General features: G+C 40.0%; 1 long non-coding RNA gene across 1 annotated transcript; it reads right to left on the minus strand.

The window, feature by feature from the left end:
• Positions 1 to 3,412: 3,412 nt before the first annotated feature.
• LOC108509632 lies at positions 3,413 to 8,591 on the minus strand. Its single transcript, XR_001878662.1, has 4 exons — positions 8,505 to 8,591; positions 7,916 to 8,016; positions 3,798 to 3,888; positions 3,413 to 3,683 (listed from the first exon to the last, which is right to left on the minus strand). It is a non-coding gene; the product is annotated as an uncharacterized LOC108509632 (long non-coding RNA).
• Positions 8,592 to 8,841: the final 250 nt, after the last annotated feature.

Genomic DNA, 8,841 nt, shown 5'->3' on the forward strand with positions numbered 1-8,841 from the left:
GTATTTTCAGCTGCTTTCCACCTGACCTGAGCACATGCACTTATTTCTTTAGTGATGTTCCATCTGTACAGGTGTGAATGCTGGATTTTATTTATTTTGGTTTATTTTTCAGTGGAGCTCTGTTTTGATTTCTTTTTCAGATTCATTCTTCCACATTGCGGACTTCACAGTGCCTTGAAAATTCATTTTCTCAAGTCTAGTCTGAAATTCCATTGGAAATATTGCATTGTGTGTGTAATTACATCTTCTTCATCAAGATCACTCAGTAATTTATACCCCATTAGGATGTGTTTCTATGGGAAATCGTGGTTGCTTGGCCAGCTCAATTATGCTGTATGTTACAAAAGAATTTGCTATCATAAAACTACATAGTAAAGCATTAATAAAAAGCTGAATAATCCAAGGATAGCTGGTAAATTCATGTAGTATTCAAACAGTATATAGCATCAAGTAAGATACCAAGCTATACTGGTATCTTCTCCCCCTTCAATAGAAACAATGTCAAATATTCTTTTAAACTGTTTTAATGCTTCAGCCATTTTGCCTTTTTGCAGAGTATCTTTTGTAAGCACTTTGTGTCCTGCAGCAAGAAAAACTGGTTTATAGCTTTTCTCTAAAAACCATTCATATTTTCCTGTTAATTTTTAGTGAAGCCATGGTATTTTCACTACATCAAACTAGTTGATGAAGCATTCAGTAGCAGGCAGAGGAAGCTGAGGGATATTCTGCTAAAGGTGCCAGTAACTTTATGCTTTCATGCACACTTTCAAAGAGAAAGAGCTGGAGAGCTCTTACAGAATGTGATGTATTTTGGACAGTTGTACTATTCTTATCCCAGCAGTTTGAAAGGATTGAATTTGATTTCTTGGGAGGTGTTTGATAGTGATGTGATTCTTAGTGGTGCTGTTATGCTCTAGTGGTTCACATTCCCAGGAGCTCTGCCTGCTCTGGCTCAGCCAATGGCACAGGAGGAGCCCAAGCACACATCTGAAACTCCAGAAGAAGGAATGCTGTGATCTCCTTGACTGTGGAAAAAAATGGCAGGCTAAAGTTCACAACTTTTCCAGAACTGGTGGATATATTAGTTTTCATTATATACTTTCTGCAGAGACTCAGAGAATTTGAAAGGAGGAAAAGACTGGCAAATATTACACTGAACTGGAGAACAGTGATAAGAAACTGATAGAAGAACATGACCTCCAGCTGCAATTTGAGGTTGCTTGCAGAAATCCTTGTGAATTCCAATTCCTTTCCTTGAGCTAAAAGAGGTGCATGGATTAGGAAGCATAATTCCTGTAGGCAAAGGAAGAAAACCTTTGCCACCTTGCTGCTGCCTGTGTTTAGCTCTCTCTTTTATTATTCCTTCACCGTTTCCTTTTCTTCAGTGATGCATCACCTCTCCAGGTAATAAATCATAGAATCTTTGTGGATAATGTCTTCATTTTGCATGGCAAACACATGCCATAAATCTAGGTGAAGCTTAATAATTGGTATATGGCATCTTTCTACCTGTGAATGGCAGAGACAGAGGATCCCATTTCCATTCTGCTTTCCCACTGGCAGAGAGACAAAACTTGTTGATCAACTATTTGAGTACTGCCATGATTGAGATAAATGCTCAAAAAATAGCTAGGGTAAAGAGACACTAATACTGGTCTGTTCACTTCCCAAAATCCTGCTGGAAAACTCCACATAGGTCAAGGTTTCTAGAAGAGGATGGCATGAGAAACACTTGTCTTTGTTTGGGTGCCTGCACTGACCCATGTGTTCTGCTTTCAGAACTGTTGTTATCTGGCTCTATGTAATGTCATGGAGACCTACAAGTCTTGCTTTACCTGGGGCACTGCTGGACAGAGCAGACAGGCCTTGTAATGACAGTGTTTCTACTGGGCAAACTGGCCAGGAATGAAAGGACTGTAAAATTCAGAGTGGTCTAAAATAGAATGCTCTGATTCTAGAGGTGATCAGACTAGTACGAGTCTTCTCCTGTAAAATATACATATGGCATCTCCATGCTCCTTGTTCCACCCTGCCTGCTTGGGATATTTTTGGCAGCCAGATACTCATTGTAGTATGAAGTGCAGGATGACAGAGCCATAAGCTCCCGAAGTGGAACTGGCAGCTCTGAAACAAAGGCAACGGAAATTTTCTCTGAGCAGGAGTGGTACTATCAGGCCCATCAAATGTAAGGCAATTACAGAGTAAGCTAATGAAATCAGATGCCAGCTTTGCTGATATAACTAGTTTCACAACCTCTAGCCTTCCTAGCATAACACAGAATAATTCATAATGAGACTGCACAGAACTCTTTCAATTAGATTTCAGCAGTGAAGTGAGGTATTTTAGCTAGGCAGAAGCATGCAAAGCCTGTAGGCTCAGGCACGTGCTACTTGAATAAATAGACTCAGGCTTTTGCTGTCACACAAAGAAAATAAGAACTCGGTGTAAAAGATGTAAAATTCTACCTCTAAAAGACACCCATTCAGCTGAAATCATCTACCTGCACTCCATTCAGAAATCACACTTCTGGATGAGGGCACAGGCTGCCATTTCTCGGAAAAGCTCTCAGTGTGAGGATGCCTTCAAGTGAAGATTGGGAGTGCAGCTGTACCTTTCAGGTGGCACAAATGTCAGAAATGCCTGCAACACATGAAAAAATCCCCAAGGAATGCTGATCAGTAAGCAGGGATTTTGAAGACAAGACCTTTCATGGATGCTACTGTTATTAAAGGTGATATTTCACCATTTCAGCAAGTATCTGTGTTACTCACATGAACCCACTTTAGCACAGGCATTTGTGTTTCTGCTTGGGGTTTCTATGATGTCTCCACACTGTCAACTGCAGCCTGGCTGCTCAAGGGAATTGGAAAGAGCAGCCAAACATTGTAGCACCTCAGTGTTTCTGGGCCAGTGCCTTCAGTGCATGGAAGGTTCTTCCTGTCTTTGAGGTGGTTTTCTCTCTTTCCTTATAGCAGCTACTTCTAGGATCAAGTTTTAGTGACCTTATCTTTCCCATTGTGATGGGAATTCTTTCCCAAGGAAGGTGGCTTGTTCCCCAGACAAATTCCTTCAGCCAAGTGCCTTTGATCCATTGCTTTTATTCTGGGCTTTAGATGCTTTCAAGGAGCAACTCATAGACGAACGTACTGGCATGGCTGATGGCTCGCTAATGGATTTGAAGAGAACAAGAAGAGAATAAATTCAGGACTCCATGAAAGGAGAAGATAGTCCATAAATGTCCTTTCCTGACCGCAATGTTATACCGGAGAGGAAGCAGGAGTCTTGATTACAATAATTTTATACGATTTTGCAGAAATTCTCTATATATTGTTCTCTCAAGCAAAGATGGCATTGCACAGGGATAGAAAAGAATTTGGTCAGTTTTCAAGGAAACTCATGGGACTTTTTGATGTTGGCTTGAAAGAGGGAGAAGAAAATATTTTTACCTTCTAGGTTGGAATAAGGATTGCTTATAGTGAAATAGATTTTATAGCCCATTAAGTTTAATCAATACAAAATGAACTTAACTGACCAGATTGACGCCTGGAGAATACACCTTTTGCTAGAGGGAATCTTCATCTGTGTAAAGTTGATGCTGCTAATCCTGTTATGTCTTGCTTTGGATCTGACATCTGTGAAGCTTCTGCTGCTGGAGCTACATTTTCTGAATGACCTGGAACAGGCTGAGACAATAGGGAAGGAAGGAAGAGTCGAAGGAGAATCAATAACATTCTGCTGTGTCCCATCCTCAATTAGCAAAGTAGGCAGACAGGAGCACACTGGCCTGCACTCAGTACCTACAGCTCTGGAGCCATGCAGATCCTATTCACATGAAGAAGAGGATGAGAAGGCCAGCTCTTCTGTAGAGAAGCAAATCCTAACTCTGCTCTGCTCATAAAATAAAAAATAATAAAAAAAAATCTTGTCTGAAAGCGATCCAGAATATTATATCCTTCACAGGAACGAAGAATTATGAAGTTGAGCTCAAGTGTTGACAGAATAGTTTATCACAAGGTAAACCACTTTCTTTAGATAACCCTCACTTTTTAAATTCCTACGCATGCAATTATTTTCCTTTTGAGGACATTTAAAAATAAACCGTCAAACTGGATCTTTCCAAAACGACAAGATCCTGAACTTGAAATTGTATACAATAATATTTGTCCAATAGATTGAATAAAATTTCCTCCTACCATTGAATTAGGTGGTAGAGTATGAAACTGGCCATGTACATGGATAAAGTCAAAAGCCCCCAGAATGAGTTCTATAACAATTAAACAGTTGTGTTGCCCCAGAAAATGTGTTACATTGCATGTCTAAAGCATCAGTCACAGTGTTTGATACCACCCCACAGAGAATTTCCATTTGAATTTCTTTGCTCTGGTGTGGGATTATCTTTACAACAATAGTTGTGGCTCTGTGTGAATCATTCTGTAAAAATAAAGGGGATGTGAGTGGACAGTGTGGAATCTGGCAGCACAACTTCTCTCATCAGTCGGGATTCAACATTGCACCACGTCCTGTAGTTACCTGGGAGGATCTCTTGCTATATCTTTGAAATTTGTAGTGCATCATCATCATGCCAAATTACCAAAAATTGACCGTTTTCTCCAACATTAAGGAATTGTGAAAGCTGTTTACTTCTGTATATTGTATGACACTGTTTTATATCGTTTCTTATTAAATCACAAACAGAAGTCCTAGAATTCATAGTGTTTCGACTATGAACTCAGTTAACAAGTTGACATTTACTTATTAGACAACCATGAGGGACAAAGAAATCATCTAAAGTGCTTCAAGCAGCCACTGAGCACCAGTTTTCAAACCCCGAGGGAAGTTGTGTAGTTTGCTCTGCTAAAAGCAGAAGCCAGATTTGATAACTGGCCGGACTCTGAACTGCACAGGGGGTACCAAAGATGTGTCACTTCCAAGTGCTTTGTTTGGGAGAGAACTTCTACTTTTGCACAAGTGGGAAGGCAGAACTCCCACAGTCAGTTTCCCAAAAATGGAAGGGGACTATGGAATCCCCATCCCTGGAAGTGTCCAAAGCCAAGCTGGATGAGGCTCTGAGCAACCTGGTCTACTGGAAGGTGTCCCTGCCCATGGCAGGGGGTTCGAACAAGATGATCTTTAAGGTCCCTTCCAACCCAAACATTCTGTAATTCTATGATTATTTCCATTGACTGTAACTCAGACATTTACATTCCCTGTTTTTTTTTATTGCCTTCCTTTTTGAGGAATTGATTTCAATAAGGGAAACAGTACCAAGAGAAGATTGGCTGTATTGAATTCACATTGAACTGATTAAAAAACATAGAAGTTATTAGAAAAATAAACATATTTCCTTTTCCATTATGCAGTATTTCATCAACAAATTTATTAGTTTAATATAATGTCTATGTAAATATGACAGGGAGTATTATTTAGCATTGCCTTCTGGAGGAGCTGATGGGAGGTAAAATAGAGGCCCTGACTACCTACGAATAATAGAAGGTTTGGGGCCATGTTCTATAGAATAAAGGATGAGACTGGATCAAATTCCCTTCAACATTTTGTGGGCATATTAGTTCTTTCCCTTCTCTTCCCTTTGCAGATGTAGACTGTTGCAATCTGCTGTAAAGCACCCGCTGTGGCTCCTGTTCTAAGACAGGAAAAGAGTCCCTTTAAATAAGAGATCTTTTTCCTGCCTCTTTCAGCTGTTTATGAGATTTAATTACTTTATGCTTTTATAGCAGATTGAAGTCCTTCATGTAAAGGTAGTATAGGGTTGTATTCCCTGCTTCATTCCATTACTGGCCAAGCAGATTACTTGGAACTGCAATTTGGCACTCAGAGGTGGCACAGCCTTCTGCAAACTCCTCCATACGTGTGGTTTCCACAGGGCTGATCTTCTTTGTCCTTTAAAATTTCTTAGGGGAGAAAAGGAGAAGGTGGGTCAGAGGGACGTTGAAAGAGAATTTCAATACATGAAATCTTTCCATTGTGCTGTTCATTGTGCTGATCAATGATGGTATAATTTTTTTCATGGGCACTAACCCAGGAAGAGATGATGGGTTTGCACAAATAGAAGTGTAATACAATTTGATATGGAAAATAGACATACAGAGGGTCCTGGTGTGCTACGTGGCTTTGCTGTTTGGTTTTTTTTTTATATTTCAGCAAGCCATTTGATAAAATTCTTAAGCACGCCATAATCTATTTATGCTGAACTAAATTAAAAATTTCCTGTCAAAACCTCTATTTCTGATGTTTCACTGTTATTTATTTATTTATTGAAAGTTATTGCTCTTTATGGGAAATATTATTTTAATGGAATTAAAATTTTAATGGAATTAAAAAATGCACATCCAAAGTCAAGTCAGTTGAAATATGACCTTTTGAACCCAAGAAATTTACATTTTTTCTTAATTTTTTTTTTAATTGTTCTAAAACTTCAGGTCACACTGATGTGGTTTTTAAGCAACACCACTATGAAGATTGAACAGACTGGCTTCCTGATTTTCCTTTAGATTAAAAATCAAAAGACCCTTTTATACCATTCTTATCCCACTGCCACTACTTAGGGTTGGATCAGAAATGTGACCTGCTGTTTCATCGTTCAGATTTGTTCCTTGACTTTCCATAAATTTTCCATTGTTGAGGCTGTTATTGGTTATTAGCTGATACAATTAGACTGGGCAGATGAGACTTTGCCGGTGAAGAAAGCGTAAAGAATTGAAATGACAGTGTTGCACCAGCAGTGTGGTGGCTGTGCCGGCTCCAGCTCCGTTGTATGTTGTGCTGTAATATTAGAGATGCCTTGTTGTGATGCAGTGAAATTAGATCAGTGCCCGTGGGCCCCACCGCAGAACTGGGAAACAACACAGTGTTTCCATGTCTCTGCACCAAGGATATGCACTGACTGTACAGCAACTGAACTGTTACAGGTGTTACAGCAGAGGAAAACATCGCCCCTGCAAAGGGCATTGACAAAAATTCAGGCAATATTCTGCAAACAGGGCTGTGTTCTTATTGCTTTTTGTAGTCTGGATTATTCAGGGTCTAGCAGAGGGTTTGAAGTCGTGAGCTCATAAACAAACTGTGATTCAAGTATCTGTGCCTCAAGCACGTGGTGGGATTCTTGGGGCTGTTCTGTGCAGGGCCAGGAGTTGGACTTTGATGATCCTTGTGGGTCCCTTCCAACTCAGGATGTTCTATGATTCTATGACTCTGTGACACAGAGCCAAGATCTGCACATACCTGGGTGCAGAGTGGGGTCCTCAACCTGTGTGAATGACAGGCAGAGACCCCAGTCCTTTACAGGGGTTTCAGTGCAGTTGCTGGGCTGTGCAGTGAGCACAGCGCTGCACTGCTGGGGCTGCTCCTCTGAACTGGAGCACAAAGACTTCACTGAAGAGAGTTCTTAGGTGCTGCTGCCTGGGCATCTTGCTTCTAAGTGATGCCTGGGTTTAATAGCTGGAGCCTTCAGTTAAAATGTGCTTTGTCAGTGGTAGGAAAACATGCCTTTGGTTATGTTTTTCCTGGAGACTTTCCCCAGACAGCATACTGCCCTTCTCTTCAGACTGAAGGGCAAGACACTTTGCTGGCATAAGCCTGACCATTTTCTCTGATACAGAAGGACCTTTCAGTGATTTGGACCAGCCTAACAAATGATGTATAACTTAAACATCAATGTTTGGTTTATATATATGCACATATTAGCAATTCAGATCCAAATATTCACTCACTTAAAATGCTTGAAATCATCAGTCTCACATTTATTTTGTATCTTCTTCATACTGTTGTCCTTCAGTAGTGCTAGTGCCTGCATATGATCCTCCCAACTTAAAAATTCATATAGTCAGTTAAACAATAGGCTTGGAACATCCATTATCATTAGAAGATAAATAAGGTCTGTAAAAATGGCTTTTCTTACACAGTGTAAGTATTTTTCCCTCATTACAATTGGATGCTGAAGTTTGCTGGTTCACAGCAGTTTCTGCTCATCAGAGGTGCTGAGACACAAAAGGGACTCGTCTGCAGTGACATGGGAAATGAGAAAACTGTCTGAGGAAAATCAGGCTAATTTAACCTCTTTCCTAATTTGTTCTAAAGCCAAAGAGTTAATTAGTGCAGTTAAGTTTCTGGTTGGTGAGAAGAACACTTTCTCTGCATAGACAAATGACAGTGTATACCACAGATTTAATTAAAGAGAACAGAGATAAGTACTGCATTGTATGCTAAAGTAGTGTTTACTATAGCAACTGATTACTCTGCAGACAGCTTGTTATTTTTCTTTCCAATTTAAAGTGAAGATAAGAAATATAGAAGGATGATAAATATTTGATCTGAATTGTACCTTTTAGGGAGGTGACTGAAAGACATTGAGAGCACTTATATAAGAAATAAAGCTACAAAATCCTTGGGCAACATAAATTGGCATATTTTGATTAATGAGTGTTGTTTTATACCAGTTGAGAAGCTAACTCCCAAGAGAGCTCATAAAAACTTTTGTATCTTCAAACCTTTCTACGAAGAGCTGGACTTTTTAGATCAATGTGCAATGGCCTGATAAATTGTCATCCATTTCTTCCGAGAAAGTGAGGGAGAAGTGACTGGAAGCAGTGCTGTTGTTCTCTGGAAAAAGCTGTGACATAACAAAGAGATGGTATCCTAATCCTTGTCCTGTCAGAGCCTCTACCTTTGTCACTTCTGCAGTTGCTGTACAATGTTCCCTCCTCTGCTTCAATCTGGTGGTGGTGTAAGCAAGAGGGCTTTCTGCTGGGGCGTAGATTGAGGAACAGTTCTATTTCAGATCCATTATATTACTTTGGCAAGCTGCAGTGCTACAATGTGCCTCAA

Source organism: Lepidothrix coronata, unplaced genomic scaffold (assembly GCF_001604755.1).
Source record: "Lepidothrix coronata isolate B3197 unplaced genomic scaffold, Lepidothrix_coronata-1.0 Scaffold381, whole genome shotgun sequence".
NCBI lineage: Eukaryota > Metazoa > Chordata > Aves > Passeriformes > Pipridae > Lepidothrix > Lepidothrix coronata.